The 16,649-nt window shown below is 38.4% G+C and overlaps 1 protein-coding gene and 5 non-coding genes across 7 annotated transcripts in view; 2 read left to right on the top strand and 4 right to left on the bottom strand.

The window, feature by feature from the left end:
* The first annotated feature begins 7,666 nt into the window (after positions 1–7,666).
* Positions 7,667–16,649, top strand: part of LOC145488214 (uncharacterized) — a 32,373-nt gene continuing 23,390 nt past the window's right edge. Inside the window, exons 1-3 of one of the 2 annotated variants that reach the window (XR_014049485.1) lie at positions 7,667–7,719; positions 8,132–10,131; positions 10,187–10,268. The gene's annotated coding sequence lies outside the window, so the exon portion shown is untranslated. Of the gene's footprint in view, positions 7,720–8,131; positions 10,132–10,186; positions 10,269–16,649 lie in introns of those variants that run through there. The other variant, XR_014049487.1, reaches the window with a different exon arrangement.
* Positions 10,165–10,236, top strand: Trnae-uuc (transfer RNA glutamic acid (anticodon UUC)). Its single transcript has one exon. It is a non-coding gene; the product is annotated as a tRNA-Glu (tRNA).
* Trnae-uuc (transfer RNA glutamic acid (anticodon UUC)) lies at positions 10,985–11,056 on the bottom strand. Its single transcript has one exon. It is a non-coding gene; the product is annotated as a tRNA-Glu (tRNA).
* Trnae-uuc (transfer RNA glutamic acid (anticodon UUC)) lies at positions 12,668–12,739 on the bottom strand. Its single transcript has one exon. It is a non-coding gene; the product is annotated as a tRNA-Glu (tRNA).
* Positions 13,459–13,530, bottom strand: Trnae-uuc (transfer RNA glutamic acid (anticodon UUC)). Its single transcript has one exon. It is a non-coding gene; the product is annotated as a tRNA-Glu (tRNA).
* Positions 15,949–16,020, bottom strand: Trnae-uuc (transfer RNA glutamic acid (anticodon UUC)). Its single transcript has one exon. It is a non-coding gene; the product is annotated as a tRNA-Glu (tRNA).

The raw sequence follows: 16,649 nt of genomic DNA on the forward strand, positions 1-16,649 counted from the left end.
AAGGTTAAAGATAGCAATGAAATGATAAATCATTTTCCGGACAGTTGTGCGGCCTCGTAATTCTATATCAATTAATAACATTGCGTGCGCAGTTCAGTGAAAAACTAACTTTTTATCAGTAATTAATTTTCTCGCCTTTGGAAACAGTGATTTGTGTTAAGTTCTCTTTTTCTGTCTTTTTGCTTTGAATATTCCTTGAGTCTAAAAACTCTTTAGGAAGCTTTGAAGTTTTTAATCGCCTACCGCAAAGTGAGCTTTATCTATTTATTTACTTTCCTATTGCTATCTAGAAAAATACGTCGTTTCGTGTTTCGCGCATGCCAACCGAAAGTTAAAGCGATTGATTTATGATTTCAGTTGGACGGCAGCCGCAACGCTAGCTGGCAGCAGACTGAACGTCTCCTACAATTCAACGTATGCTTTTCACATGATCTCGTATAACTCATGGTGTAAATACCTGTGAAGCAAGATAAATCAATCTCGTGCAGTTCACTACTGTGTTCAACAAGACAGTTTTCTAACGAGTTTAAACTTCGCGTGGATACCGTAACAATTAAACAACGATTTCAAGCGGGTAAAGTACTCAAGAAGGTGCGAAGACACGCAAATTTTCCTCTGAACAGGTAAATCTCCTTGTCTTTTCTCACGCATTTTCTTTGGTTCAATTATACAGTTGTCTTGACAATTATCTTTTACTGTACACTGTGGTTTTGCGCTCTTTTAGCACAATGGTCTGTCGGCGAAACCTTGTGATTTAATTAGAACGTTAATTATGTGATGTTCCCTTCAGATTTTATTGGACTTTATTTCCGTATGTTTAACAACTAATTTTGTACCTTTTACCGTTGCGACATGCTATTTAGCAAACTGGAGAACATCATGTATAGAGTTGATATCTCAGTGTACCTTTGAAAGGCACTCGGAAGACAGGCCCTCCGTGCTGTGCCTATGCAACCTTGTTTCATGTTTTTACTCTAGATATCATTCAGTCTGTGTTTAAACCGCTGCACTTTTACTACATCAGAAGCAACATTATTTGACAGCGTAAAGCCATGAATTTTCCTTGATAGTGTAAGAAACACGTAAAGAAAATAACTACACTTTAAAAATTCAGCTCTGTTCACGACATCGACGACACACCGAGTTTGTGATATCAGGAATTCACTGTGTATCCTCAATAAAGCGTCTCCTGCCAAACGTGTCTTCAGTCTGTCGTGTTGAATCAGTACGGTTTATAAATACTGGAACATCCTTCGCTAGGCGTTCTGTTCGACTTGCCTCATGCATCGTGTAATGCTTTGAGTATAGGAAATACGGAAAGTAAAGTTAACTTTAGTTTAAAAAGAAAGACTCCTTCTCACGGAGACGCTCAAACTCTTCATGATGTGCATTGTATCTCACACTTGCTTTAAGCCAGCCATCGCGGAGTGTTAGAAAATTAAAGAACACAACCGCACAGAAGGGAAAGTTATGAAAGTTAAATATTTGTATCAAAATAAACTCGGTTTATACTACTTCAGCTTAAGCACATCAGGGCGAAAAGAGTTAGTTTTAAAGTCTTTTTTATTGGCAACAGCAAGCCATGAATGTGAAAGAATGATCAAATCCAGATTAAGTCGCATGAGGCTACCAAAGTACGTACGATCGTGCAGTTTCAATTCCTGAGTCGAACAGAATTGACCTTGTGAAACCGAATACAATGGAAACTTGAAACGACAAATCCGTAGATTAAAATTGGAAAAGTTCAGCGCGCGCTCTTCAGTTATAACTTGGAAGTCAAGGAGGTATATGCTACTTCTTCACGTCGCTTTTCGTCATTTTAAAAAAGGTTGGTAACTCCTTCCTATAAACGAACCAATATTGCTTGTGTCTCATATAAAGGTGCCGAGTAACTTCGTGCGAAAACACCGAAGAAAATTCATGGACTTGCAGCCCTTAAAAACTCAGCGCATAGATCGAGAGAAGCACATTCAATGGTTTTGTTTAAGTCTCTGTTCAAAGTTCGGTTCTAAAAATATCACATAACTGTTTCAAACAGTGAAACTTCCTCTTTTGAACACCCGTACATCACAAGTTTCTTGGAAAATCTCATTTTAGTCTAATGTGCCTCCCAAACTGTACATCAAACCGAGTGTTATAATTGTCAGCTAAAACTAATATCTCCATCCCGATCCCTATATTCGCTATCCAAAATGGCTAACACTTTAAAACACCTTTGACAAACTCTTTTGATATTTCAGAGTTGCAATGTGCTGGACCTTGGATGACCGACGTGCACAACGGACGATTCGGCAAGATGAAAGTTAAAATTTTCGAATGTCTTCATATTCGCAAAAGGTATGGTTAATGGTGATTCGTAAGTTTCAGTCAGATCCCCTCTAGACCTGTTAAAATGTGCTAATCATAATTTTTACTGCTTACAAGACCTACTTATGAGCGTAGGTACATCAGTTATCTATACTTCTTTGTTATCTTCTGCATTTAACAAACAGCAAAGTTGCCAGATAAGAAAGGCCAGATTTAAACGAGGGCAAAACAGAAATCCAGACTTGCAACAGTCTCAGTAAAACTAGAAAGATATCAAGCTGCTTTTCAAGATGCTTCAATCGAGATATGATTTGAGAAAAACGTTTTCATTTCTCACTTTGCAATGTCCACCATGTCGTTGGTGGCGACTGACTGAATGCTTGGGTGTTTCGACAGAATGTTCCGCTGATCCGTGTCCACTTTGTATTCCTTTGGATTTTTGTTTCTCGTAGTTTAATTCACACTGCTAAGTTTACAGATAGAAACATTTAACAGTAGAGCACCTACCGACATCGAGCAGTAAAGGGGCTTTTTCGACACAAATGCAACTTAGTTCGATTGGCAAGTCTGAGAAATGATAGTAAGGAATCTTCGAAGAGCAAGGCTCTTAAACGATAAAAAACTGAAACGATTAGAAAACTGGTTACAAATACCTTCGTGATGTTCGAGGTGATTTGGCTGCCTCTAGTTTGTTTCATTCACCGGGAGACGCTCCTAACATTGTTATAACAGTGATCAACCTTTCAATGAACGTAAAGAGATTATCCAAAGTTTTTTGCTTTTAGAAACATTTTCAAGGTTGAAAGTCAACGAAAACTTTACGAATGACAAATTCTAAGTAAAATGGAGGGGCGTTTCTTCAAATGGTGTCCCGGGGCGTCATTTCACGCCAGGACACGTAAGAGAAACGGAATGTTGGCACATAATCCGCTTTTGGCGTCCGACAGTCGACGCAAACAAGGCGTGAAAAGCAGGGATTGTCACCTCTATCCACTCAAGACTTCCCATGAAACATGGAACCGTATTTCCTGATCATTGTCAATACCACAAATATTGGTTCTGTCAAGCTGTGTGATTAGTGGCATGCAGCATGCTTGTCGAAATGAAAATTGAGTGTTAAGTTCAAGGACTAACACGTGATTATCCACCAGGCATGACTTCGGTTCCAGTGCTTCAGTCCCTCCGGCTCGGTTAATTTAAAACGATTAGGCATGGACACAAATCACATGCCTTTTCCTGCCACAGCAGCAAAAATGACCCTCTCTTGCTTTGATCTCAGAACTTTTACTGGAAGACTTCTGTCTTTTATTTCTTTCCACCACTTCATAAACAATAACGGAATTTTGTCTCAACCATTTATATGGTAATGATATCGAAATAACTTGACATTTCTATCTCACTGACATTAGAGTTTTCAATGAATCTTTACTCAGCATTCAACTAAAAGTATCGAGGCATTTCGGGTTCCTTGTCTGTACCACTGCTAACTTTTTTCAATTTGATTCTTTTATTTTTGTCGGTTTAATGTATCAGCTGAGAAATAAAATGGGGCCGCCTGGGTGAAAACCAGGAATCCTAACCGCTAGACCATATGGGACTACTCGAAAAGAAAAGAAAAGCAACAAATAGAATCTTTAATCTTTAATCTTTAATCATTATTTATACACGGTAAAAACATCAGGTAGAAAAAAAAATACATAATAATGACTAAAAATCCAAATCCTAACACTATATTAACTTACAATAGAGCACTTCGGTCAAGAATACCCTTGCATTAGAGCACTTAGGTCTGTCGGGAGTCTAGTCTATTGTGGTGTCTGTCTATCAACTATTAGCTAAAAAATCTAGTTTTAAATCTCCATAATTTTTCTTGTTTTACTGCAATTGTACTGATCTCTCATTCCTTTCTTCTCTTCGTTGTCTATGTTGAATGTAATGCTTTGAGTATAGGAAAAACGGAAAGTAAAGTTAACTTTAGTTTAAAAAGAAAGACTCCTTCTCACGGAGACGCTCAAACTCTTCATGATGTGCATTGTATCTCACACTTGCTTTAAGCCAGCCATCGCGGAGTGTTAGAAAATTAAAGAACACAACCGCACAGAAGGGAAAGTTATGAAAGTTAAATATTTGTATCAAAATAAACTCGGTTTATACTACTTCAGCTTAAGCACATCAGGGCGAAAAGAGTTAGTTTTAAAGTCTTTTTTATTGGCAACAGCAAGCCATGAATGTGAAAGAATGATCAAATCCAGATTAAGTCGCATGAGGCTACCAAAGTACGTACGATCGTGCAGTTTCAATTCCTGAGTCGAACAGAATTGACCTTGTAAAACCGAATACAATGGAAACTTGAAACGACAAATCCGTAGATTAAAATTGGAAAAGTTTAGCGCACGCTCTTCAGTCATAACTTGGAAGTCAAGGAGGTATAAGCTACTTCTTCACTTCGCTTTTCGTCATTTTAGAAAAGGTTGGTAACTCCTTCTTATAAACGAACCAATATTGCTTGTGTCTCATATAAAGGTGCCGAGTAACTTCGTGCGAAAACACCGAAGAAAATTCATGGACTTGCAGCCCTTAAAAACTCAGCGCACAGATCGAGAGAAGCACATTCAATGGTTTTGTTTAAGTCTCTGTTCAAAGTTCGGTTCTAAAAATATCACATAACTGTTTCAAACAGTGAAACTTCCTCTTTTGAACACCCGTACATCACAAGTTTCTTGGAAAATCTCATTTTAGTCTAATGTGCTTCCCAAACTGTACATCAAACCGAGTGTTATAATTGTCAGCTAAAACTAATATCTCCATCCCGATCCCTATATTCGCTATCCAAAATGGCTAACACTTTAAAACACCTTTGACAAACTCTTTTGATATTTCAGAGTTGCAATGTGCTGGACCTTGGATGACCGACGTGCACAACGGACGATTCGACAAGATGAAAGTTAAAATTTTCGAATGTCTTCATATTCGCAAAAGGTATGGTTAATGGTGATTCGTAAGTTTTAGTCAGATCCCCTCTAGACCTGTTAAAATGTGCTAATCATAATTTTTACTGCTTACAAGACCTACTTATGAGCATAGGTACATCAGTTATCTATACTTCTTTGTTATCTTCTGTATTTAACAAACAGCAAAGTTGCCAGATAAGAAAGGCCAGATTTAAACGAGGGCAAAACAGAAATCCAGACTTGCAACAGTCTCAGTAAAACTAGAAAGATATCAAGCTGCTTTTCAAGATGCTTCAATCGAGATATGATTTGAGAAAAACGTTTTCATTTCTCACTTTGCAATGTCCGTCATGTCGTTGGTGGCGACTGACTGAATGCTTGGGTGTTTCGACAGAATGTTCCGCTGATCCGTGTCCACTTTGTATTCCTTTGGATTTTTGTTTCTCGTAGTTTAATTCACACTGCTAAGTTTACAGATAGAAACATTTAACAGTAGAGCACCTACAGACATCGAGCAGTAAAGGGGCTTTTTCGACACAAATGCAACTTAGTTCGATTGGCAAGTCTGAGAAATGATAGTAAGGAATCTTCGAATAGCAAGGCTCTTAAACGATAAAAAACTGAAACGATTAGAAAACTGGTTACAAATACCTTCGTGATGTTCGAGGTGATTTGGCTGCCTCTAGTTTGTTTCATTCACCGGGAGACGCTCCTAACATTGTTATAACAGTGATCAACCTTTCAATGAACGTAAAGAGATTATCCAAAGTTTTTTGCTTTTAGAAACATTTTCAAGGTTGAAAGTCAACGAAAACTTTACGAATGACAAATTCTAAGTAAAATGGAGGGGCGTTTCTTCAAATGGTGTCCCGGGGCGTCATTTCACGCCAGGACACGTAAGAGAAACGGAATGTTGGCACATAATCCGCTTTTGGCGTCCGACAGTCGACGCAAACAAGGCGTGAAAAGCAGGGATTGTCACCTCTATCCACTCAAGACTTCCCATGAAACATGGAACCGTATTTCCTGATCATTGTCAATACCACAAATATTGGTTCTGTCAAGCTGTGTGATTAGTGGCATGCAGCATGCTTGTCGAAATGAAAATTGAGTGTTAAGTTCAAGGACTAACACGTGATTATCCACCAGGCATGACTTCGGTTCCAGTGCTTCAGTCCCTCCGGCTCGGTTAATTTAAAACGATTAGGCATGGACACAAATCACATGCCTTTTCCCGCCACAGCAGCAAAAATGACCCTCTCTTGCTTTTGATCTCAGACCTTTTACTGGAAGACTTCTGTCTTTTATTTCTTTCCACCACTTCATAAACAATAACGGAATTTTGTCTCAACCATTTATATGGTAATGATATCGAAATAACTTGACATTTCTATCTCACTGACATTAGAGTTTTCAATGAATCTTTACTCAGCATTCAACTAAAAGTATCGAAGCATTTCGGGTTCCTTGTCTGTACCACTGCTAACTTTTTTCAATTTGATTCTTTTATTTTTGTCGGTTTAATGTATCAGCTGAGAAATAAAATGGGGCCGCCTGGGTGAAAACCAGGAATCCTAACCGCTAGACCATATGGGACTACTCGAAAAGAAAAGAAAAGCAACAAATAGAATCTTTAATCTTTAATCATTATTTATACACGGTAAAAACATCAGGTAGAAAAAAAATACATAATAATGACTAAAAATCCAAATCCTAACACTATATTAACTTACAATAGAGCACTTCGGTCAAGAATACCCTTGCATTAGAGCACTTAGGTCTGTCGGGAGTCTAGTCTATTGTGGTGTCTGTCTATCAACTATTAGCTAAAAAATCTAGTTTTAAATCTCCATAATTTTTCTTGTTTTACTGCAATTGTACTGATCTCTCATTCCTTTCTTCTCTTCGTTGTCTATGTTGAATGTAATGCTTTGAGTATAGGAAAAACGAAAAGTAAAGTCAACTTTAGTTTAAAAAGAAAGACTCCTTCTCACGGAGACGCTCAAACTCTTCATGATGTGCATTGTATCTCACACTTGCTTTAAGCCAGCCATCGCGGAGTGTTAGAAAATTAAAGAACACAACCGCACAGAAGGGAAAGTTATGAAAGTTAAATATTTGTATCAAAATAAACTCGGTTTATACTACTTCAGCTTAAGCACATCAGGGCGAAAAGAGTTAGTTTTAAAGTCTTTTTTATTGGCAACAGCAAGCCATGAATGTGAAAGAATGATCAAATCCAGATTAAGTCGCATGAGGCTACCAAAGTACGTACGATCGTGCAGTTTCAATTCCTGAGTCGAACAGAATTGACCTTGTAAAACCGAATACAATGGAAACTTGAAACGACAAATCCGTAGATTAAAATTGGAAAAGTTTAGCGCACGCTCTTCAGTCATAACTTGGAAGTCAAGGAGGTATAAGCTACTGCTTCACTTCGCTTTTCGTCATTTTAGAAAAGGTTGGTAACTCCTTCTTATAAACGAACCAATATTGCTTGTGTCTCATATAAAGGTGCCGAGTAACTTCGTGCGAAAACACCGAAGAAAATTCATGGACTTGCAGCCCTTAAAAACTCAGCGCACAGATCGAGAGAAGCACATTCAATGGTTTTGTTTAAGTCTCTGTTCAAAGTTCGGTTCTAAAAATATCACATAACTGTTTCAAACAGTGAAACTTCCTCTTTTGAACACCCGTACATCACAAGTTTCTTGGAAAATCTCATTTTAGTCTAATGTGCTTCCCAAACTGTACATCAAACCGAGTGTTATAATTGTCAGCTAAAACTAATATCTCCATCCCGATCCCTATATTCGCTATCCAAAATGGCTAACACTTTAAAACACCTTTGACAAACTCTTTTGATATTTCAGAGTTGCAATGTGCTGGACCTTGGATGACCGACGTGCACAACGGACGATTCGGCAAGATGAAAGTTAAAATTTTCGAATGTCTTCATATTCGCAAAAGGTATGGTTAATGGTGATTCGTAAGTTTCAGTCAGATCCCCTCTAGACCTGTTAAAATGTGCTAATCATAATTTTTACTGCTTACAAGACCTACTTATGAGCGTAGGTACATCAGTTATCTATACTTCTTTGTTATCTTCTGCATTTAACAAACAGCAAAGTTGCCAGATAAGAAAGGCCAGATTTAAACGAGGGCAAAACAGAAATCCAGACTTGCAACAGTCTCAGTAAAACTAGAAAGATATCAAGCTGCTTTTCAAGATGCTTCAATCGAGATATGATTTGAGAAAAACGTTTTCATTTCTCACTTTGCAATGTCCACCATGTCGTTGGTGGCGACTGACTGAATGCTTGGGTGTTTCGACAGAATGTTCCGCTGATCCGTGTCCACTTTGTATTCCTTTGGATTTTTGTTTCTCGTAGTTTAATTCACACTGCTAAGTTTACAGATAGAAACATTTAACAGTAGAGCACCTACAGACATCGAGCAGTAAAGGGGCTTTTTCGACACAAATGCAACTTAGTTCGATTGGCAAGTCTGAGAAATGATAGTAAGGAATCTTCGAATAGCAAGGCTCTTAAACGATAAAAAACTGAAACGATTAGAAAACTGGTTACAAATACCTTCGTGATGTTCGAGGTGATTTGGCTGCCTCTAGTTTGTTTCATTCACCGGGAGACGCTCCTAACATTGTTATAACAGTGATCAACCTTTCAATGAACGTAAAGAGATTATCCAAAGTTTTTTGCTTTTAGAAACATTTTCAAGGTTGAAAGTCAACGAAAACTTTACGAATGACAAATTCTAAGTAAAATGGAGGGGCGTTTCTTCAAATGGTGTCCCGGGGCGTCATTTCACGCCAGGACACGTAAGAGAAACGGAATGTTGGCACATAATCCGCTTTTGGCGTCCGACAGTCGACGCAAACAAGGCGTGAAAAGCAGGGATTGTCACCTCTATCCACTCAAGACTTCCCATGAAACATGGAACCGTATTTCCTGATCATTGTCAATACCACAAATATTGGTTCTGTCAAGCTGTGTGATTAGTGGCATGCAGCATGCTTGTCGAAATGAAAATTGAGTGTTAAGTTCAAGGACTAACACGTGATTATCCACCAGGCATGACTTCGGTTCCAGTGCTTCAGTCCCTCCGGCTCGGTTAATTTAAAACGATTAGGCATGGACACAAATCACATGCCTTTTCCCGCCACAGCAGCAAAAATGACCCTCTCTTGCTTTTGATCTCAGACCTTTTACTGGAAGACTTCTGTCTTTTATTTCTTTCCACCACTTCATAAACAATAACGGAATTTTGTCTCAACCATTTATATGGTAATGATATCGAAATAACTTGACATTTCTATCTCACTGACATTAGAGTTTTCAATGAATCTTTACTCAGCATTCAACTAAAAGTATCGAAGCATTTCGGGTTCCTTGTCTGTACCACTGCTAACTTTTTTCAATTTGATTCTTTTATTTTTGTCGGTTTAATGTATCAGCTGAGAAATAAAATGGGGCCGCCTGGGTGAAAACCAGGAATCCTAACCGCTAGACCATATGGGACTACTCGAAAAGAAAAGAAAAGCAACAAATAGAATCTTTAATCTTTAATCTTTAATCATTATTTATACACGGTAAAAACATCAGGTAGAAAAAAAATACATAATAAGGACTAAAAATCCAAATCCTAACACTATATTAACTTACAATAGAGCACTTCGGTCAAGAATACCCTTGCATTAGAGCACTTCGGTCTGCCGGGAGTCTAGTCTATTGTTGTGTCTGTCTATCAACTATTAGCTAAAAAATCTAGTTTTAAATCTCCATAATTTTTCTTGTTTTACTTCAATTGTACTGATCTCTCATTCCTTTCTTCTCTTCGTTGTCTATGTTGAATTGTCCACTAATTTTTGGTGCCCTTCTCCATGGAATCCCATATGGTCTAGCGGTTAGGATTCCTGGTTTTCACCCAGGCGGCCCGGGTTCGACTCCCGGTATGGGAATAACTTTTCTTTTACGGTTTTTCAAACTCGGCGACAGCTCGGCCAACCTTTAAAGCTAAACCTGGTAAATGGCTAAATAAAATGGCTAGCTTTTAGCTCTTATTAACCGAGCAGGAGGTCTGTATGGAAGAATCTAGCCTGTTCCAGGCTCTCGGTAGTTGGGGGCGAGCGAAAAAAAGAAGGCGAACGAGAAAAAAAAACACCGAGGAAGGACTGTCCCTTCTCTTCCTTGCCTAAACCCCCTCGTTTTTTCTCTCGCTCGCCCTCTATTTTTCGCTCGTCCCCAACTACCGAGAGCCTGGAACAGGCTAGGGAGAATCTTGACATTCTCCCATACTGACCGACTAAGTTCGGTTTATAAGATGTTGATTATATGGCGCAAACAAGAACAATTTAATTCATTTAATGTAACTGGTTTGTACTAAATGACATTTTGCTTGCGAGCGGCGATGAGCTGAATTTAATTCTGCTAAGGTTTGCTCGTCCTCTTTACTTTCTTTTCTCAACAGGCTTTTCGGCACTTCCATAAGCAAATATTGTTAGCTGAAAATATTCAATGATTTTGCATTTTAGTTTGCAACTTTTTCACTGCAAAACATTATCGGTCTAGATAGATGCCGGTCTATAGATGGGAAAATCTAGACCGCTTTCAATATCGATTTCAGCCAATCAAATTGGTGAATTTGGTAGTCCCCAGTCCTTGTGAGAAAGAGTCATATAATAATGCAAAATAAGAATTATATATATTTTCCCATACCGGGAGTCGAACCCGGGCCGCCTGGGTGAAAACCAGGAATCCTAACCGCTAGACCATATGGGATACCATAGGGATTGTGAAATTGTGAACACAGATAACCAAGAAAGCAAGTGTAAGGGAGATGGGTGAAGAATGGCTGAAGAAAGTAACAAATACGAAAACTTATGAAAATATAAAAAAAAAAAAATAGAATTTTTGGATGATAATAGACACCACAATAAACTACCCTCAAGAATGAAGTGCTTTAGTGCAAGGCTGCTATAATTGTTGCTATTCTTTTCTTTTCGTGGTATCCCATATGGTCTAGCAGTTAGGATTCCTGGTTTTCACCCAGACGGCCCGGGTTCGACTCCCGGTATAGGAATTAGCAATTTTTTGTGCTGCAAGTGACATGGTCGGATGTTTTATTCTGAGATTGAGCGAAGACAGTTAACAGTGGTGCTTAAAAGAAATATAAAAGACTTCGAAATTTTTAGTTGAATTCTGTGTTCTGAGTAATAACTAGTTGAATATTTGAAGATGGGTGAAATGGAGATCCTAAGTTATTTTACTAACCTTACCACATGAATGGTTGAGAAAAATTTCAACCGATTACTTTCTTCTGAAACCGAATCTTATCGCGTCAGGAAGTTCTCGCCAGAATAGTTGGTGAAAAAGAAGCTCTTACTGGGATAGATTCAACTTAACTAGCCTCAGTGATTGTTAAAAAATAATAATAATAATAATAATAATAATAATAAAGTAAGAAAAACACCTGCAAAGTTTGTACACTTAAATAGTAAATTCCCATACCGGGAGTCGAACCCGGGCCGCCTGGGTGAACATAAATATAAAGAAAAGAAAGCCGAGGGAGATCACTGGATACATGTATCAAGAAAATAGCAAAAAAGAAAAAAATGATGAAGATGTCAAACTACTCTGTCCAGAGACGTTTAACTGTTTTCGTAAGTGTCATTTTACTTCTTTTCTTTTCTTCGCGTTTTGACTCGTTCATATACCACGCACCGGATTAACATTTTACTAAACATGCGATCTCGATGATCTCAAGACAAAATAGACGGCCTGTGAACAGAAGAATCTCAAACTATACCTTTTAGACAATAATAGACACAGATAAACACCACAATAAACTGCCCTCCAGCGCGGAAATACTCCTGTGCAAGGCTACTCTATTTGCTGCTATTGTTTTCTTATCGAGTAGTCCCATATGGTCTAGCGTTTAGTATTCCTCGTTTTCACCCAGGCGGCCCGGGTTCGACTTCCGGTATGGGAATTAGCAATTTTTTGTGGTTCAAGTGACATGGTCGGATGTTTTATTCTGAGACTGAGCGAAGACAGTTAACAGAGGTTCTTGAAAGAAATTTGAGATGCTTCGAAATTTTTAGTTGAATTCTGTGCTCTGGGTAAAGACTAGTTGAATATTTGAAGGTGAGTGAATTGGAGATCCTAAGTTATTTTGCTAACCTTACCACATGAATTGTTCAGAACAATTTCAATCGATTACTACTGTACTTTCTTCTGAAACTGAATGGTAGCGAGTTAAGAAGTTCTTGTAGTAGAGTTTTTGAAAAAGAAGATCTCACTCGGATAGATTCAAGTTAACCAGCCTTAGTGCTTGATAAAAAAAAGGAAATAAGAATAACACCAGCAAAGTTTGTACACTTAAAATGTGTATTCCCATACCGGGAGTCGAACCCGTACCGCCTGGGTGAAAACCAGGAATCCTAACCGCTAGACCATATGGGATTCCACGAATGGACTATTTAAAATAAGTTAGCAAATATAAATAACCTAGAGAGGAAAGGTAACTGAGATCAGTGGATGCATGCATGAAAAAAATAACAAATTAAAAAAAATTGTAAAGATTTCAAACTAGAATTTTTGGATAATAATTGGCTCTCCAGTACGAAGTGCTCTAGTGCAAGGCTACTCTGATTGTTGCTGTTTATTTCTTTTCGCGGTATCCCATATGTCTAGCGGTCAGGATTCCTGGTTTTTACCCAGGCGGTCCGGGTTCGACTCCCGGTTTGGGAATCGGAAATGTTTTTTGTGCTTCAAGTGACATGATCGGATGTTTTATTCTGAGTCTGAGCGAATACACAGTTAACAGAGGTGCTTAAAAGAAATATGAAATGCTTCGAAATTTTTAGTTGAATTCTGTGCTCTGCGCAACTGTACTAGTTGAATATTTGAAGCTGAGTGAAACGGAGATCTATAGATCCCAAGTTATTTTACTTATGGTTATAGTAATAGGACTGTTAATTATCACATGAATGGTTGAGAAAAATTTCAATCGATTACTGCTGTACTTTCTTCTGAAGCTGAATCGTAACACGTGAAGAAGTTCTCGTAGCAGAGTCGTTGAAAAAGAAGCTCTCACTCTGATGGATTCAACTTAACTAGCCTTGGTGCTTGATAAAAAAATATAAAAACTCCTGCAAAGTTTGTACACCCAAAAGCACGTCTTCCCATACCGGGAGTCGAACCCGGGCCGCCTGGGTGAAAACCAGGAATCCTAACCGCTAGACCATATGGGATTCCATGGAAAAGGGCACAATAAATTAGTGGACATAAATACGAAAAGAAGAATGTTAAGGGAGATCATTCCGACGCAGTGGGATGCAACAAAATAATATTATGAAATTGAAATATAAAGTTTGATGATTAAAACTGTTTTTAACAAATTCATTTTCTCAGAAACCGCGCAAACCACTGCTCGGTCTTTAAAGTGAATCAACTCAGGATCGACTTGGAAGGGAATAGCGGTGTGTTTCTATGTCGGGTTTGGACAGAGCGCGGGCCAGAGCAAATTTGGGAAGAAACACTTTTACTATTAGCCAAGGCTTACCTGCAAGGCTGGTTTTCACTGGCGCATAAGTATAAGCGTAAGCAAAATACACAGACCTAACTAGTATTATGTTCATAATTAGGGTCTTTTGTTTGGATTATTTCTAAACAAAAGCTAAAAGGCGCTGGTTATTAGCACTTTTCCTGCGTCTGAGTAGTGTTGCTTAACGCAAATGCGCTGGTGAAAACCAGCCTCAGGTTCCGCCAGTAACCGGCAGCTTTATGCAGGGGGTATGGAGACGAGGCAGTACTCCTGCGAATTCTTTTCGTTTCAGACGAAGAACGACACAATCCACGCTATTTTTGTTTTCCACAGAAGAGCGCTTTGTAACAAATTTAAACAAGCCACGAGTTTTCAGCTGCTTGGGTTGGTAAAAGTTTTAAATTTTTGAATCATTTTCGCGTTACGGAAGACGATTGTAAACTGGAGTTTTTCACGAAACATTACTTATTTCCAAGAGCGTCAGGCCTCGTCAGGCCTGTATGCCTGTCATCACTACGGTGCATGCTCTTGGCCTCGTGTTGGCGCGGTTTGAACGTTCATTAGGGTTTGAATAGACTTTTCTGCGTTACGTAATCCTTTTGTGTTAGATTTGTATTCGCACGTTTTTCGCATATATTAGTTCAGAACTTGGCCTTTTTTCGTTCGCTTAAATAAGTTTTAATTTTAACCCTCGGCGTGTACGGTAGGGATCGGAAATCGAGGCATCGTTTTAAAGTTTGGTTCCTGTAATCGTGTGATCGAATTAATGTTTATCTGGTAAACACAGACAAATCCAGTTTAAATCCCTAATATGAAACAAAATGGCGGCTCGTGATGTTTAAGTTGCCGGAAACGCCGACTCTTCGGATCGCCAGGTTTCGACTCATTCTCCCGGCGTCGCCATTGCCATTATCAAATTACGGTTTTTGTTGATTAAAACTTATATCATCAACAACAACAATTCATTCATACAAGGCGAAAAATTCATATTTATTTTTTCCCCGCATGCAACGCCGACTCTTCGGATCGCCAGGTTTCGACTCATTCGATTCTCCCGGCGTCGCCATTGCCATTATCAAATTACGGTTTTCGTTGATTACAACCTATATCATCAACAGCAACACTTCATTCACACAACGCGAAAAATTCATATTTATTTTTTCCTACCATGCAACAGTTACAAATTCACAGCAGATCAGACGTGATGTAACACTAATCCTCGACTGACTCACAGCCGTGTCAAGATCAGTTTGTAGGCAGAACTATTTCATAAGCCACTATCGTTTATCCCAAGAAAAACAGCCTAATAGAGCTGTCTATAGGATGGATATTAAGTATCTTATAATATGGATTTGGGGGGAGGGGCCGGGAACTACCGACTAATCCCTGAAATTGGTTTAATCTAAAAAAAATAGAACCTCATCCTCTGTTGTTTACCTTCTTTATATTAACATTAGTTTAGCCGTCGGTGAACGGGCCGAGAGTTTGTTGAAAATTATAAAAATCTACTCCACGAATTACCTAATAGAACAGCTAACTTCAAAAACTTCTTAAACTGGATGTAACCGAGCATGATCACTTAAATTTCAAAGGGATACAAAATACAAGCACTCTTTTAAGAATATTAAAGAGTTAAAAACCTTGTATCACTAGCTCGGTAAGATTATAAAGTGATGTCTGAGCCGGACAGGGATTTCTAAGACTTGTCTGAAACTGGAAGATTACCCAGCCTGAATTATTTACCTGTACAATACAACAAACCTGGAAGGACATCGCTTGTAAAATAGCTTTCATACTCTCTAATCTTCTCGCTAATTCTAAATGTAAGTCCAAGAAGTTTCGGCGTTAAAAAAAAACATTGTAATAGCTCGAGCAATGTCCTCCGCCGAGGCTAGAAAAGAATTTGAAAAACGTACGTACGAATTAAAAGATATCTCGTCCTAGATATTCTTTCGACACTCTGTGAAAAAAAAAACCTTAAAACTGTTTAAACAAAACCCTGTAAATTAGCACTGCAGAATATATTTCGCTGAAACTAGTCTCATCAGCCGTACGTCATATTGGATTTCGTAAATCCATGCAATATAACACCTGCAAAGTATGTACATTTTAAGAAAAAATTGTATTCCCATACCGGGAGTCGAACCCGGGCCGCCTGGGTGAATACCAGGAATCCTAACCGCTAGACCATATGGGACAACTAGAAACTGTTCCATCTGCAGCAAAAATAATACCCTTGTACTAGAACACTTCGGTCTGCCGGGAGTCTAGTTTATTGTGGTGACTCAGTCTGTCTATCAACTATTAACTAAAAACTCTAATCTTAAAATCTTCAACAGGCTTTTCGGCACTTGCATAAACAAATATTGTTAGATTAAAATATTTAGTGATTTTGCATTTTAGTTTGCAACTTTTTCACTGCAAAACATTACCGGTTTAGATAGATGCCGATCTAGATGGAAAAATCTAGACCGCTTTCAATATCGATTTCAGCCAATCAAATTGGTGAATTTGTGCAGTTCCAAGTCCTTGTGAAACAGAGTCATATAATAATGCAAAAGAAAAATACCGGGAAAAACATATCGACTCCCATTAACTAACTGGGTGAAAACCAGGAACCCTAACCGCTAGACCATATGGGATACCATAGGGATTGACAAAAAAAATTGTGAACATAGATAACAAAGAGAGCAAATGTAAGGGAGATGGGTAAAGAATGGGTGGAGAAAATAACAAATAAGAAAACTAATGAAGATATAAAAAAAACTAGAATTTTTGGATAATAATTGACAGATAGACACCACAATAAACTACCCTCAAGAATGA

The sequence above is a fragment of the Orbicella franksi genome, chromosome 5 (genome assembly GCF_964199315.1).
Source record: "Orbicella franksi chromosome 5, jaOrbFran1.1, whole genome shotgun sequence".
Lineage (NCBI taxonomy): Eukaryota > Metazoa > Cnidaria > Anthozoa > Scleractinia > Merulinidae > Orbicella > Orbicella franksi.